At 41.9% G+C, this 16,034-nt stretch overlaps 1 long non-coding RNA gene across 1 annotated transcript in view; it reads left to right on the forward strand.

Annotated features, from left to right (window-relative positions):
• The first annotated feature begins 970 nt into the window (after nt 1-970).
• LOC140705906 (uncharacterized) overlaps nt 971-16,034 on the forward strand; it is a 31,345-nt gene continuing 16,281 nt past the window's right edge. Inside the window, exon 1 of the long non-coding RNA XR_012085507.2 lies at nt 971-1,110. This is a non-coding gene — a long non-coding RNA (uncharacterized LOC140705906). The remainder of the gene's footprint in view (nt 1,111-16,034) is intronic.

Genomic DNA, 16,034 nt, shown 5'->3' on the forward strand with positions numbered 1-16,034 from the left:
AACATTACATTTACTTCCTTACTCCATTCTGGAAGGAAGCCTCGGAGATATGATTCATTCAGAGATGCCTCCTCTAAGGGCAGGCAAATCTATTACATGAGAAATAGAGCGGCACAGATTTGTGTTTGTGGACTACAGCTCCCAGAATCCCCTGGGCAGAATGCTGACTGGCGAATTCTTGGAGTTGTAGTCTAAAAAAATTACAGATCATTGCTATTATAATCAGGCATATCTGGAGGGTCCAATTGCAACCAGAGGAGTGAGGAAGTAATAATTTGCTTAACCAAGGAGAGGCTTTTTATCCAGAACAGCTAATCATGCAGGGAGACAGTAAGAAGCCTCCTTCGTGATGGGTTCCCTGCATCCTTTGAGCCTATGCTTTGAGTATTACAGTACTGAATTAACATACAGTATGGAGTTCTCATGTGGCATCAAATTTGAGCCAGAATATGTGTTAGTTCCTCAAAAGCAGAGTTTGGCGCGAGTTCCATTATTTCCCTGCAAACAGCTTGGTGGTTCAGCATTGTTCCAACCATGTGTCCATGAACAATCTTTTGGTCCCTCCTCAACATTACCAAGAGCTGGAGCTGGAACAAACAAAATCTTTTCTCAGAATACTTGTGTGAGTTCAAGAGTCAGGCTCTTACATTCCTCTGATTGCTCCCCCCAAAATACCAGCCTTTCTGATCCATGGCTTGATGTGCTTCTGGGCCCTCCCTTGTTGCAGTCATCGCCAGGGTAGGGCTCAGGTTTCTGAACCTAAGTGGTAAACAAGTTTGGCTCTGAGTGCACTCCTTCCCTGGGGGAGCCGAGCCAAGGAGACCTTGGCGTCCATCCCTTTGTCTTGTGCCCTGCCAAAAGCTGAAGGCAGCCTTGCCAAGTGCATGTTCTTACAACTGAGCCAATCAGATTGCCTTCATTAAACTCTCCCAGCTCTCCAGCAGCATGAAAACAACTCTGTGTGTGGCTTCTGGCCCCTTGCCAGTTGCTGAGCTGACTAAATAAAGAACTGGTCAATACAAAGGGCTGCTGGTTGCTCCCAGAAAAGCCATGTGAAGATCCCTCTTGGGGAGGGCGCTGCTTCTTTTTCTGGCGCTTACATACTAACAGGTAAGGGAGTGTGTGTGTTTTTTTCCTCTCTCTCTCAGTTCTTGTTCCCAGCCATCTAGTCGATCCATGCTGAAAATGAGCCGGTAGAGTCCTATGGTGACATAGGACTGGGCTGGGCCCTTTCAGCCTGCTGAGGGGCAGCGCTCTGTACCTCATCGTGAAAAAGCTCACTAGAATGTCTGCAGGAAAGCTAGCAGAGCAGGGAACAAGTCTGAGCAGCCTCATCACAATCTAAGGTGTTTTCCCCACACCAGATGTTTTGAACTAAGACTTCCATCAGTGACACTGTTTATGAAACCAGTTAAACATGAGTTTCTCAGGTCAAAGGTTATGAGAATTATAGTCCAAAATGTTGAGGAGGGGCAAGATGTGGAAGTCTGAGCTACAAGCTTCTTTGTGGCCCCATCAGCAACATAAATATGACATATTCCATATTATTAGAATTTTACACCCACTATCTTCCCTAATCCTTCTAAGAACCCTGTGAGGTAGGTTAGTACAATTACCCACCAAGTGAGAGACCGTGTCCCAAGACGCTGATTGTTTATTGCAAGCTGTTTGGGTATAGGTGTGGTTGTGTTCAATATTATTGGTACCAATTTTAGGGAGGCAAAGCATACCATTTTCAGTGCCATCTTGCTGTCTTTGTTCTCAGATGATTCAAAGGCAGTCTTCTCCAAATCAGCTTGCCAGCTGCTGATGGCTCCCGTACTGATGTCCCCAAACATTGTGTTATGAATTGCCACTGGTAGGGCTGTTTATACATTGCATTTTGGATTTGAGGCAACATTCCTCAGATGAGAAGCAGTGTGGGGACCACAAAGAGTGGGCAGCTGATCCCAACATTTCAGGGGGCATCGGCCCACATCTCAGAATGTCAATTGCTTGGCAATAATACTGAAAGACAGCCATCGCTCCCATGTATCCTGGTTTTTGTGGATATATCTGGTTGGCCTCTGTGGGAAGCAGGATATGGGGTTTTGTTCTGCTCTGATAGGGCTCTTTTTATATTAAGGAAATACATTAAAATATTGTTGTATTTCAAAAACTAAAATGAAATAATTTTTTTTATTGTTCTTTTATTTTCTTTCACATTAGTACTTTATTAGAAACACAAGTGCTAGAAGTGCTAGAACTTCTACCATTTCCAGCTAGAAATGCTTTTCACTCGCCTCTGAGAACATGTAAAATACCTTTCCTCACTACCGAGTAATCCTAATTAATCTTTCATAGATCTGTTTACTTATGTATGTGTCATAATTGTCCTCCTCCTTCCTGTCTTCCTCCTTCTATCCAATGTTGGACGTCAACATGGCTATTCTGGCTCCGGATGTAGCAGGACTCGCAATTATGTTGTGTTGCATACAAAACGAGTCTCCCAGGTTTTTTAACTTGTACGTTCTCCCCCTCCTCCACTTCTTTTCCCTTTTATTTCACCATGAATGTACTGTACAGTATTTTTCATTTCTCATTATGTGGCCCAAGTATCCTAGTTTTCTGAATTTTTTATGTTTTGCAATTTCTTGATCTTTATTCATTTGCCTTATATCTTTGCTGGTCACCCTCTTGATCCAAAAACGTCTTAGCATTGTGCAGTAAATCAACAGTTCAAATGCTTACACACACGCACAATACCCTGTGCTAAAGTCCACAATTCTGCCAGAGATATTTAGATTAGTATTATTACTAACATAGGAAAATAGTACAAATAGTAGAAGTTGGGGGGAGGGGAAATAGCTCACTCCAAACATTTTCAGTGGCTCTATATCTGGTTTTATTTATTATTTATTATTTATTATTTATTTTATTTATATCCCGCCTATCTAGTCACTTAAGACCACTCTAGGTGGCTTACAACAAGCGTCATACAAAATAATTACAACCATTTTAAATAAGGGGAGAAACTTTGGACGAGATGGAACAGACACTAGGAGAGAGGTTTATTAGCTATATTTGTATCCCTCCTTTTCCACCCTTAATTCAATGTGTCCAAAGCATACATGTGTTCTCCATATTTGTCTTCACAACAACCGTACCAGGTAGTTCAGACTGAGAGAGAGTGAATAACTCAAAATTGCCCAGTGAGATTGACGGCTGAAGAAGAGGAGAAACTTGATCTTCCAAATCCCAATCCAACACTCTAACCACTATACAACCCTCCGCCTCATCATAATTTTATTACTTTTGAATATGTAAGACTGTTACTGAAAGCACCCTACCTGAAATGAAACCTGGCCACGGTGCCACTTTCACTAGCCACCCATTTCCAAATCTGGGGTTCTGTTTACATGCATCAGTGCACCGCTAGACAGAAAAGACATTCACATGCAGCCAAATTCATGTAATGCTCCCCCCCGGTGCATTTCTGGTGCTGTTCTGGTTGATGGGACAATATTTGTATGTTGTTTACACTGTTGTGCTCTCTCCCTGGCTTCCACCCATCTCCCTGCTATGCTGTTGATGGCAGGTTTTAGTTTGTGAGTTGACTCTCCAACCTCCATGTGGCTTCTGCAATACAGAAAATAAATAAAAAGATTTTGGGAAGTAGGGAGGAGCAGAGAGAGAGTGACATAAGAGCAAGCTTGCTCCTAAACAAGAATATCCATCCCCATAAAGCCTCCTGTTGTTTTAACCACTGAGCCTCGTGGCGCAGTGGTTAAAAACGCTGTACTGCAGTCAAAACTCACGACCTGGGGTTCAAATCCCAGGTAGCCGGCTCAAGGTTTACTCAGCCTTCCATCCTTCCAAGGTTGGTAAAAGGAGTACCCAGCTCGCTGGGGGGGGGGCAATGTGTAGCCTGTATAATTAAAAACTGTAAACCGCCCGGAGAGTGCTTGTAGCGCTATGGGGCGGTATATAAGTCCAATAAATAAATAAAGAAATAAAAGGAGATAGCATCGGAGATAGGTTTTAGGCTGCCAGCTGATAGCAGCAAACTCCATGTTTTCAGTCAAATATGAAGATTTCAGAGGACATTTGTTTTCCCTGGAATTACATGGCATCCAGCTGAGATGTGTCAGATCTTTCAAACAGCATTAGGAAAACGGGCCAATACTTATGGAAGCAGTAGGCTAAATGATGGCTTTCCGCAATGACTAGGCCAGACTCCAGATTGTGGGGCTTCAGCCACAGAATCCAGCTGTGGGTCCATTTAACAGTGAATGTAGACTGTGCAGGATATTGCTGTTGAAATCTCAAGGTCTCCATGCAGTGCTGTTCCCTACCCTGAACCCCGAAGCAGAGTGAGGTGGTTGCCTCAGGTAACTGATCTGGGGTATCATAAAAGGGGTTACAAATTGTTGTTTATCCACTTTGTTGATGTGGCGATTTTGCTGCCAGGGATAGGAAGCCGTGCTTGTGAGATTTCGTATCTCATATATCAAAACAACAGAGGTAGCTCTGGGTGCTATACAACCTGGTTGAAGAAAGGATGCCATTTGCCATTTGGCTTTAGATAGTGTAGCTAGGTATCTTGGGCACATGCATCATACTTTATGGTAGAAAGTCTTTACTGTGTTCAGCTCCTGGCCCAGACCAATGAGAACCTGCACTTCAGTCACTCTGGCTGTGTCCTAATTTCCTCAACACATTTAGTAATCCATTACAGTTCTGTATTTTAGAAACATGCTTAAATGGTCCATATTTGAAATGTGACAAAATAAAGATTGTTGGATATCTTCCTATTGAATGAACCTTGACATTGATTTGGACCGAAATTTCCAGTACCCTCAACCTCTGCACCTGTTGGATGAGGCTGACTGGACTTGTAGTCAGTTGCGTAGTGGTAAATTTGGAACTTCAAATATTCGTTATAATAGTGAAATTCAAGCAGCTGAATCACTTCATGTGCACAAAAGAGGAATATCTCTCTTATAAACTTGGTGGCTGTTTAATTACCCATCCAAGACCAAGCCACATTCAAATACTTTACAGTACAGCAGGATAAGCTTCCAGCAATGTGCTATTCTTTGGAAAATCAATTTCTCTCCCAATTCCTGTGAGGACTGTAACTAAGCTCAGTGGCAACAGAGAAACCTAGGAGAGGTGTGACAAAGTTGTAGTCCCCACTCATCAAGTCCGTGATTCCACTACACCATTGCTTTATTAGCTGGAGGCTGCCAAGCTGGGAAAACTGGTCTGCACACTGATAGGTAGCAGCCCTCCTGGGCTTTACCATCCGGAGGTGCAGAGGATTGCATGTATAGAATATATGTGCTCTGTCTACTGACCTAAGACCCCATCACACAACCCCGGAGTCTGGAAATATTTTTTTTAGATTATATCTCCCAGAATTTCCATGCGTAGTTAGGAATTCTGGGAGCTGTCATTAAAAAAAAAAATAAGGTAGCATTTCCAAGCTCTGCGGAAGACTACGGCATAAAAATTTTATTTCCTACTTCTTTTAGAGCCAAGTGTTTTTCCTGTGTTAAAGAATCATGGTTGGAAAACAGCTGCTTCTCTCAGCCCCACATGTCATACCCTTCAAGGAGTCAGAGCCTGGAATCCTATCTGTGACTTACACATGGATGAATTTAAATTATATAATTTACAATAGTGAATTGCCACTCACTAATGAGGTGCCTGTTGTGTTACAATGCATGCAACCAGTTGCACAACAGGTATGTATCTAGTAATGTGACTGGTGCATTAATTAGTTAACACATAGTTTTAGCCCTCTATATGTTTTTGGACTCCTCCTTTCATTTCAAACTGTTGCTTATTCTAGCTAGGAACTATGGGAGTCCACATCCCACAACAAATTGAGGCTGGGTGTTTAAAAGGACATGTGTATGCTTTGTATGAAACATGGTACAGTACATACCTGGACACAATACCCAGTTCTGGACTGGAGAAATGCATGGTCTAATTTTTGCAGACCCTTTTATTCTCTATTCATACATTTGCACCTATGCAGTTCTGCCCTTTAAATCGAATGTGAGGTTCCCTACAATCTGTATTGAGAAGTCTGGTAGCCCTATCTAATTCTATAGACAAAACTTACAAAATTTAACTTCCCTTTCTTGGGTTCAACCTAGCGCTCTGTCGGTTTTCTTTAAATGTCTGCTATTTAAAAGGACTTCAAAAGAATCCTGACATGGCTGTTTCCTAAAGGCATTGTGAGGATGAGAGTAACCCCAGGGATACTCTCCAGGGTGTACCGCCCAACTCCCATATTAGCAGAGCAGAAGAAGAGGCAGAGATCATTGAAAGAGGGTTAAAGCAACTGGAATACAGTAATGTGAACCTGTTTGAGACTGATAAACCTGTTTTGTTGGACGATTTTGGACTACCGTCGCCTCCTTTACAGACAACTGCATTGAAAGGAGTAAAGGACTTTAACCATGATCACAGGCATTGTAAAAGTCTTTCCTTTGCAAGGATCTGATTCAGAGTTCTCAGGGATTTGGGCTCACTATCTTGATGGGAAAGGATGTTGCTCAGCAGTCTGTGCCAAGCTGATGGATTATCCTTTGGGCCATATGATTCTGTGACTTTTAAAATAATTGATTCTAAATTCCCATTTAACATCTGCAAAGGTGTTTGTTACCAAAAAGGCATTAAAGTTTATTTTGAGGTGCCTGACAGCGTGTTTTCGTGTATACATTTTACATGCAGCTTAACAATATTTAATCTGGCCTTGTGTTATTCAAAGCTCTCCTTTGCCACCTCCAGTGAGGGATACGCTACAGACAGTTCAATACGATCAAGGCTATAACGGTAACTTTTGAAGTACAAGCACTTACCATGACAGTCCTCTAATCATATTACCCAAGAGATGTCTTGGAAAGAAATATATAAAACCTGTGGTTTTTATATGTAAAACCACAGGTCTAGTAGTTTTCATCACCTTAAGGGAGCATGTCTTTTGTAAAGCTAATGTGTCTCAACTGTTTATCCAAGACCAAGCCACTACAGTATAGCATCACAAAATACACTGTTACTGGGGAAATCTATTGTCCCACCACCTACTGTGAGTACCACAGCTTGACCCAAGGCAATAGGAAGCAGCAGTGCCTATGAGATGATGCATTGATGATCCTTGCTAATCAAGAAGTCTCTCGCCTGCTAGAAGCTCAGCCTCACTACACTCCTAAACAAGACACAAAGACTAAGTAGAATATTGGAAAACTACTTGCAAACAGCTGCTGCTGCAGCAGCAAAAATGCACGGATAGGTCTTTATCCTATCTTGCTTTGTATGAAGAAAGAGAAGGAAAAGGTAGCAGATAATGGGAGGTAAAATCTAAAGTAAACTCTGACTAGCCTAGTTTTGCTTGTAAATGTCAAAATGTCACACCTGAGCTCTTCTGAGACTGAGTAGCATGTGGGATCATCCAGAAAATTCTCTGGACCATGACAGTTCATAAATACCCAGCAAACTAAATCTGCGAAGAAGCGTTGAAGATGAACCTTGAAGTATTTTTGCCAAAAAAAATCAACAGGACTGATTCCAAACAAAAAGTTGGATTGGGCTGTTAGACATTTGTTTTTCCATGAGGAGATAAGAGGGAGAAATTCCAAGCAGCCGATTATCCATTTTTACTGAAGCAAGGAACTTCTAAAATGCATTCAATTTACCAAGTCTGTACGTTATCCTATAAATTTATACCTGTGGCTGTGAAGTGTGGGTTTCACAGACAGATCTGAAGAGTTAAAGTAGCTGTCCTGGAAACATGGCAGAAGACTGTCAAGGAAACCTATTATGCTCCAGAATCACTGGATTCTAGAGGCTTCTTGCTGAGGCCTGTACTGGCCACTGTTCCCTTGTCTTGTTTTTTCAGCATTTTTCACAAGCATAAACTCAGCAAGCAAATAAATCATAGAATACTTGAGTTGGAAGGGGCCTATAAGGCCATTGAATCCAACCCCCTGCTCAGTGCAGGAATCCAAGTCAAAGCAGATCTGACAGATGATTGCCCAGTTTTCTCTCGAACACCTCTAGTGTTGGAGCGCTCACCACCTACTGAGGTCATTGGTTCCATTGTTGTACTGCTTTAACAGTTAAGAAGTTTTTCCTGATATTCAGCAGAAAACTGGCTTCCTGTACCTTAAGCCCATTATTACATGTCCTGCACGCTGGGATAATCAAGAACAATTCCTGCCCCTTCTCTATAGAGCTACCTTTCAGTTATTTGAAAAGAGCTATCATATCTCCCCTCATTCTTCTTTTTTTCAAGGCTAAGCATGCCCAATGTTAAGCATGCAAGTCTAATCACTATCCCTTGCCCTACTGATGACAGGCATGGATCCACCACAGGCTTAATTTTCTTGCACGAATCTGTCAGACTTAGAAGTGCTTAACACACAATCCTCCTTTTCCCTGAGTAACCTCAGTCAGGGTTGCTATGCCTGTGTTGAAGGAGTCATTCCAGCTTCTTCAGCACCTGGAAAGGGGCATACAACAGGCCTTGGGGACATAAGTACTGTAAAAGGGATAATGAACCCCATTACCTATAGGTTACATACTCTTTCTTTTAATGGTATAATGAGCACTATAGTAAGTGATTTGAAGCTCAGTGAGTTGGAGTACCTGGCTGCAGCACCTATAATGGGGAGAAGAGATGAGAACAGCCTATGTAGCTTTGAGCAAGCTGCAGAGTCGCAGAGAACCCCAAGTAAGAAGCAGTAGTAAATCACTTCTGAGTGTACTGTATATTTAGAAAACTCTGGAAAGAGTTGCCATAAGTGGAAATTGACTAGACAGGACACAATTATTTATTAGGAGTACTCAGTGACAGTGCCTTTAACTGTGCTTCAGTTAAACAAACTGTAGGTAAAGGAGAAACAATTCTTTTAAAATTTAGAATGCTGACATAGATAAGCTGGCCATCTTATCCTCTGTATTTCTAGACAGTACTTGGAAAAGTCGTACAAGCTGGGGTATTCTGGAATTTGTAGTTTGAAACAGTAACTTTTCCAAGCTCTGGTGCTAAAGTTACCTCATTTTCCTTAGGATCAGTTTTCACTGGCATGATTTCCTGCATGTCTGAATACAGCCCACTGCCATGTGCGATACTAGAGGTGAAGTGATCTGGTCTGAAAATTCTCCATGATGTCTAGCAAAGAAGTGCCTACACAGACAGTCCTTTGAAGCCTGCAACATGCATGGATGACTTGAACTTGTGAATGGGCCAGCCACCAATGTCATGCAGGCAATGGGAACGTTTTTGGTCCTGAAACACAAGTGCTCATACAGCTTCCACTTTTGAAATGTATAAAAGCCATATTTAGCCACCAGAAAGTATGGGGAAGGGGAAGGAACACTCTAGTTTCACCCACTTTCCCACCCCTGCTTTCCTCACTATCCTTCTTGTGGATTCCAAGTGATTTTTCCATGAGATTTTCTAGTATCCCAACTCAGATGGTGAGACACCATGAACAACGCATTCTGTTCCTCTTCAAATTCCTTGCTGTTCACATCTAGAAAGGCAAGAGAAGGGATGGCAGAGGTGGGTGGGGCTAGAATGCCCCCAATCTGCAGGCATTTTTTTCACATCAGAATGGGTTTAATATGTTTGCATGCATATAGAATTCCTGCATAATCTTTGCATGAATAAACAATGGTCCAGTGTCGAAACACTGCTATTTCTGAACTGTTGTGCCACTGTTCTTATGTTATTTCCCAGTCTCTTGTCTCTCTCATTTTTTTCCAGAAGGATCTAGGTTGGGAAGTTGATATTAGCCGTCATTGTATGCTCCTAGTAAAATATTCCTGCGCTAAGACTGCCTGGTGATTCTTCTGTTTTCTAGTGACCAAGGAGCCTTGTGTACTCAGAAAGAATGGAGAGTGGAGGCTTGTGTTGCCTAAAATGGAGGCGCCTAAGTTTCCAGCTCTCAGAAAGACAGGTGAAATCTCATACCACACTGTATCACTCAGGGAGGCCCATTTCTCTGTCTGCAGCAGCTCTCTTCCCTTGCATTCTGAAACAAGGGTTAGACATCAAGGCCTTCAGATTCAACCATTCATCCCCCCCCCCCTCCGCTTACATTTCAACATCTTGCCTGATGTAGAGATGGTCTTCTTGGAAGCATGCACAATTTCTGTACCTTTTTATTTGGCTAATAGAGATATCACTCAGTATGGCTTTTTGGCCCGAGGGGGGGGGACTAAAGAGAGTTGCTATATGTCTGCTCTTACTTCTGAGCAAGTGATATCCTAGTACAAAAAGAGAGGCCATGGCATGTCGACAGTGGTTTTCTGACCTATGTAGTTTTTACTTTTGGACCAAGATTTGATCTTTGTTCGGAGGCCTTATCTCTGCTCTCATTTCAGCAGAGAACATTTAAAAAGATGTCAGCACAATGTGAGCTCTTGGCTTCTAAGACTGTTTGACCAGGGAGGGAAACTTTAGCATGACAAGAAAGCTGAAGTTAAGGGGGAAAAAAGTTGGGGGAGGGGGTCCAAATGATAAGAACTGGTTCTTATCAAAAGCAGATACAAGGTCTTTTATCTGACTGTGAAAAGTATTGTTGACAGAAGACAAGCTGGGTAAGCAATGGGAGGGGAAGGACAGCAAGGCCCAGGGGCTGTCTTCCTTCGAACAATTAAAGACCATAAAGCTGTATATAGATTTTAGGACCACAAACTGATTTAATGCAGTAAAGGGGAACCTTTGCAGGTGGGAAGTCTCCATCTGGGTGGGAAATCTCCATCCGGTTCTACAGCTTTCTCACTGGTCCTGCAGACACTATTTCCAAAGAAGTAGCCCTGTGTTTGCATGTTGGCAAATTTGAACAAGAAAAAAAAAAAGGAGAAGAAAGGGGGGGAGAATATTGCAGCACTTCAAAGACTAACAGATTTAGTTCAGTGTGAGCCTTCCTGGATCATTTCTGCAGACCCAAAGACGTAGTATCGTTGTGTCGAAAGAAGTCTGTTTTGATCCACTAAGGCAGTGGTTCTTAATGTTGGGTTACTCGGGTGTTTTTGAACTGCAGCTCCCAGAAACCCCAGCCAGCACAGCTGGTGGTGAAGGCTTCTGGGAGTTGCAGTCCAAAAACACCCGAGTAACCCAAGGTTAAGAACCACTGCACTAAGGGCTTGATCACACATAAGAAAAGAACCCCAATTATACTGATTCTTTTCATTTCTCTGTTGTACCAATATATTTTTCCAGTGGTCACTTGGTATATATATCGGCAGGCATGTTCACATTGTTTTCAACCTCATCGGTTCATTCCTTTTTTTGTTATAAAATTGTTATAAAAGGCTACACTACTCTTTAATTTTGTATTGATTCAGTTTCTTTCCAATTTTTGGGGCAATCAGGCCTCCTTGTCCTTTAAATAAACAAAAAAATCAGAAGTTATATATTGGTAGAACAATACATGCCTCCTTTCCTCATTCCCTTTTCCCTTTACTCACTCATTCCCCTTTCCTTTATTTCCTTGCATATATCTCCCTCATTTTCCCCCCACAGTATCAAGAGGAGGGAGAATACAATATCATGAAGAGCAAGGTTTTAAAAAGAGAGAGTAGAAGTTAAAACTAAACCCCTTTCTTTACAATTCAAAGCAGGAAATGCCTCTCTTTCAAGCCCTCTTTCATTTGCAATGGAGGGGGGAAGGCTTTGAGCTGTCTCCTTCTGAGCAATGTATTCATGTTTCATTAGTAGCACTAGCTACTAGTGAAAACAAATGGTTTATCGATATCCCTTTTTAAATTTTTTTAAAAGTGTACAAGCATAGTAGCCATGAAGTGGCCACAGTGCCCAGAAACACGACCCTTTTGCAATGGAAACAAATTGGCAGCAACATTTGCACATGGTGAAACAATAAGGAATGATGGTTGTTGTGGGTTTTTCAGGCTCTTTGGCCGTGTTCTGAACTCAGCACTCTGTGCTCTGGTCAGTGCTGTCCTCTGAAGATGCCGGCCACAGAGACTGGTGAAACATTAGGAAGAACAACCTTCAGAACACGGCCAAAGAGCCCAAAAAACCCATAACAACCATTAGATCCCAGCCGTGAAAGCCTTTGCGAATACAATAAGAATGAATTGATACAACATTGGTACAATGTAAAAAAGCTCTCTTGGCAAGGGGGAAATAAACTGTTTGCCAGGGCAAATGAATCACTGTTAGCTATGTGTCATGTGGACAGAAAATTATGAAACAATCAGAGAAAAATGGCCACATTGTTATCACTGGATTTCTTTTGCCAGGTGTGATCAAACCCAAAGTCTCATTGAACGGTTTGTCTTTAAAATGCCCCTCACCCTTCTTCTCCCTTGTTTTTCCCCTTTGTCAACCTGGGAATAAAGAGATCCCCTTGCATGTGACTTGTGCATGTGTGTGTAGGAGACATTTTGGAGGGAAGGCCCCCCCCCGAACATAGCATCCCACTTTTGCAGCCCCTGACATGTTCTGCCATCTTGTAATATTATAACATGTTCGAAATGAAGGCATTTCAGGATGTCCTCTCTTTATAACTGTTGGTCACTTAGTCTCATTTTGTCCATTATGTTGTCTAGTCAATATCTTATTCGTTGCCGTCATCTTGATTTTTTTAGGCCTGTTGTCCTTTTATATTATATTTCTTTATTTTCTATTTATGGAATGGATGGGATTTGGCTCTTTTCTTTATATTTATTGTATTGCTGGAAACTGCCCAGAGTAGTGGCAATGCCACTAGATGGTGCAGTATAAAAATATAATGAATAAATAAATATTATGAAGCTTAATTCACAGCAACCTCCAGGTCTTCAGGCAGTTCCCCCCCCCCAAAAGCCCTTCCTGGAGGTACCTGGTATTCCTTCATTATCTCCCATCCAAGTACTAACCAGACCCAACCCTACTGAGCTTCCTAAATCTGACAAGATAGATGCATTCAGGGCACTGTGGTTGTATGTGATAACAATAGATAGCAAGCCTCTTATCTGTTAACCAACAATTCACAAAAATTAGAGGTAGTCTATGTTTAAAAGATAGCTTAATGGGAGCAAGCGAGTTGATAGAGAAAATCAGCAAATGCCCAGCAAAACAGCATATAAATGAAAGGAACACACAAACCTGTATCTATTTTATTGGATCCTACCAAATGATTTTTTGGTCAGTGTGTTGAGAGATGTGTTAGTGCAGTTGAACACATCTGTTCAGAATTACCCCCTAATGAGCTCAATGGGACTTGCCCGAAGCAAACGTAGCCTGGTATTTCCAAAGAGGGCTCTGAAGCTTCCCAAAGAATGGGAATGACTGTCTAACCAGTTTTATGGGCCACAATCCAGGTAAAACTAGCCTAGAATTTTGAAGAAATGTATCACTTTTAATCAGGGCCCTCTACCAGGGTTCCCATTTGTACGTCTACATGCATACCCTCTAGCTAATGCAGGAGAAGACACACAGAAAGCACATATCTTGCCTCTTTTGGATGCGGACCAATACTATCCTGCTGTAACCAGACGCTCACAGAATCCCACCCTGCACGTGTAGATGCTAGTCTGCCCACCACCATGATCTCATTACCTCACTTTTGGTGGGACAAACAAGATGGAAAAAAAAAAGCACTGAGAACTCTCTCAGAAGGAGAAAGAGCAAGGAAGCTGATCAGGAAAGAAAACAGACATATATGAAACTGAGAAAGTTTTCCACCCATTTGGTCAATTTCCTGGTTGATCCATAAGGGTGGCTGCATTGAGTGACTTTAGAATCACTTGTCTTTTCTAGCTCAGAGATACAAATATCATCAGCTCACACTGCTCACCTCAAACACCTCAAAAAATCTTTTTCAGTTTAGAGCTAGAAAAAAGAAACCCTTCCTATCACGATCCACCCATCATTCCCCATCTTTAGCCAGTTATTACCTACCTTTCTTCTCTGGTGACTGTGGGAGGGAGGAAGACAGGTGGCTGTTAATAGCATCAGTAGAGCAACACTTTTCAGATCTGAGAATTATGTTTCCCCCATACTGTTACACAGCTGTGTTGGGTAAAGGTAAAGGTTCCCCTTGACAATTTGTCCAGTTGTGTCCGACTCTAAGGGGCAGTGCTCATCCCCATTTCCGAGCCATAGAGCCAGCGGTTGTCCGTAGACAGTTTCTTTGATCACGTGGCCAGCACAACTAGACATGGAACCTTCCCACCGAGGTGGTACCTATTTATCTACTCACATTTTTACATGCTTTCAAACTGCTAGGTTGGCAGGAGCTGGGACAAGCGACGGGAGCTCACTCCGTTGCGTGGATTCAATCTTAGAACTGCTGGTCTTCTGACCTTGCAGCACAGAGGCATCTGTGGTTTAACCAGCAGCACCACCATGTCCCTGTGTTGGGTACTAAGCTCCAAAAGAGGAAAGGGGGATGAGCAAGAGAGACCTCCCTCACTTCTGCCATCATTGCCATGTATATATGGATTGCTTTACATGAAAAAAAAATAAAACATCCCCTGAAAATAAGCCCCATTGTGGTTTATGGAGCAAAAATTAATATAAGATCCTGTCTTATTACTGGGAAACACAGTACCTAGTTAAAAACACAATGTTAAGAGCTAATAGCAGTAAAATATTCAAATATTCAAAAATAATTAAGAACATTATATTAAAAATATTGGGTAAAGTCATTACTAAAACGTATTGAGAACCAACAAAATATGAATAATCCCATTTACGAACTGTGAGGCACTTCATGGCTAATATGTATATTTTATTCAGTTTGCAAAATATACCTCTTTTGGAGCAGTGCTTGGTTTTTTCCCCCTCTTGGTTCAGATTTTAATTTTTGTTTGTCAGAATTGTTGCCACAATGCATGCACAGTCATGACAGAGTTTCCCAATCTCTCAAGCTTGTGAGGACAATAGATGTGTGACTCCCCTTGAGCTATAATGATAGGGCAGGCCATGTGGTGATAAAGCAACTAATTTTCCTAAGCGAGTGCATACATCACCTTTTAACCTTCTAAACAAGCATATCTGTTGTTGTCTTTTTTAAAAAAGGTTTACTTACAGCAATAAACTCCTGGATTTCCAACCAGCTGTCTACAACTATTTTTTCCCAGCAGAATCATCTCTGTCTTCGTAACCTCTTCAAGGGAATTTGCAAAAAAGAATTGGGGGCAGCCATTAGATGAGGGAATTCAGCTGCACTGACTATGTAATTTGTTCATATTTACATACTATTAATGTAGAATGCCTGATGCAGAATAAGTCAATATTTAATCATTCTATTTATGCATGGTTAAAACTGCTTCTCAGACTATGTGCCTCATTAATCCTTATGGCAAGAGCGTGACAGAGTGCTGTGTGCTGTAAAGTTACTTCCGACCTATGGCGACTCTAGAGGGTTTCCAAGGTATGCGAGATATTTAAGGAACAGTTTTACCACTGTGACCTCTCCAGTGAGTTTCCCAGGCTGAGCAGATATTTGAATGCAGGTCTAGTCCAACAGTCTGCCCATCACACCATTATATCCCCAACATTACAGATATTGAGTTGAGTAAATTTTTGAATGAAGGGCAGAAGGTTTTGGAATTTCCTCTTTACAAACCAGTCTCTCAAACATTACTTTGCCCTGAAATCTGAGCTGAGGAAAGTGCTGCAGTACGTTTAAGTTAGAGTGTGTACTGTGAGCCATCCAACATCACCATATTAAAGTCTTGCTTCAACCATGTACTCACTGGACAGCCTTTGGCAAATCACAACTCCAACTTAGCTTCAGGCATCATCTCGGAAACAAGCCAGAGAGCAAAGGGAGGTGACTGTTTACCAAGAGGTAAATCACTCCACTCTGGCTGACCAAATGGGGAGATGCAGACCTTTATACTGTCCTGCCAATCAGGAACAGGGATCTTAAGTACATCCCTTCAGAGGGCTGGGAAGTGGAGGGAGGAAATCTGCTCATCACCTGACAGGTGGCTTCCTAAGAAGTCATAATCTAGATTTCAGTGGATTTAGCAGATCCAGATTCAAGTCTCTACTGCCTGACTTACTCAGCTGTCAC

Source organism: Pogona vitticeps, chromosome 3, assembly GCF_051106095.1.
Source record: "Pogona vitticeps strain Pit_001003342236 chromosome 3, PviZW2.1, whole genome shotgun sequence".
Taxonomy (NCBI): domain Eukaryota; kingdom Metazoa; phylum Chordata; class Lepidosauria; order Squamata; family Agamidae; genus Pogona; species Pogona vitticeps.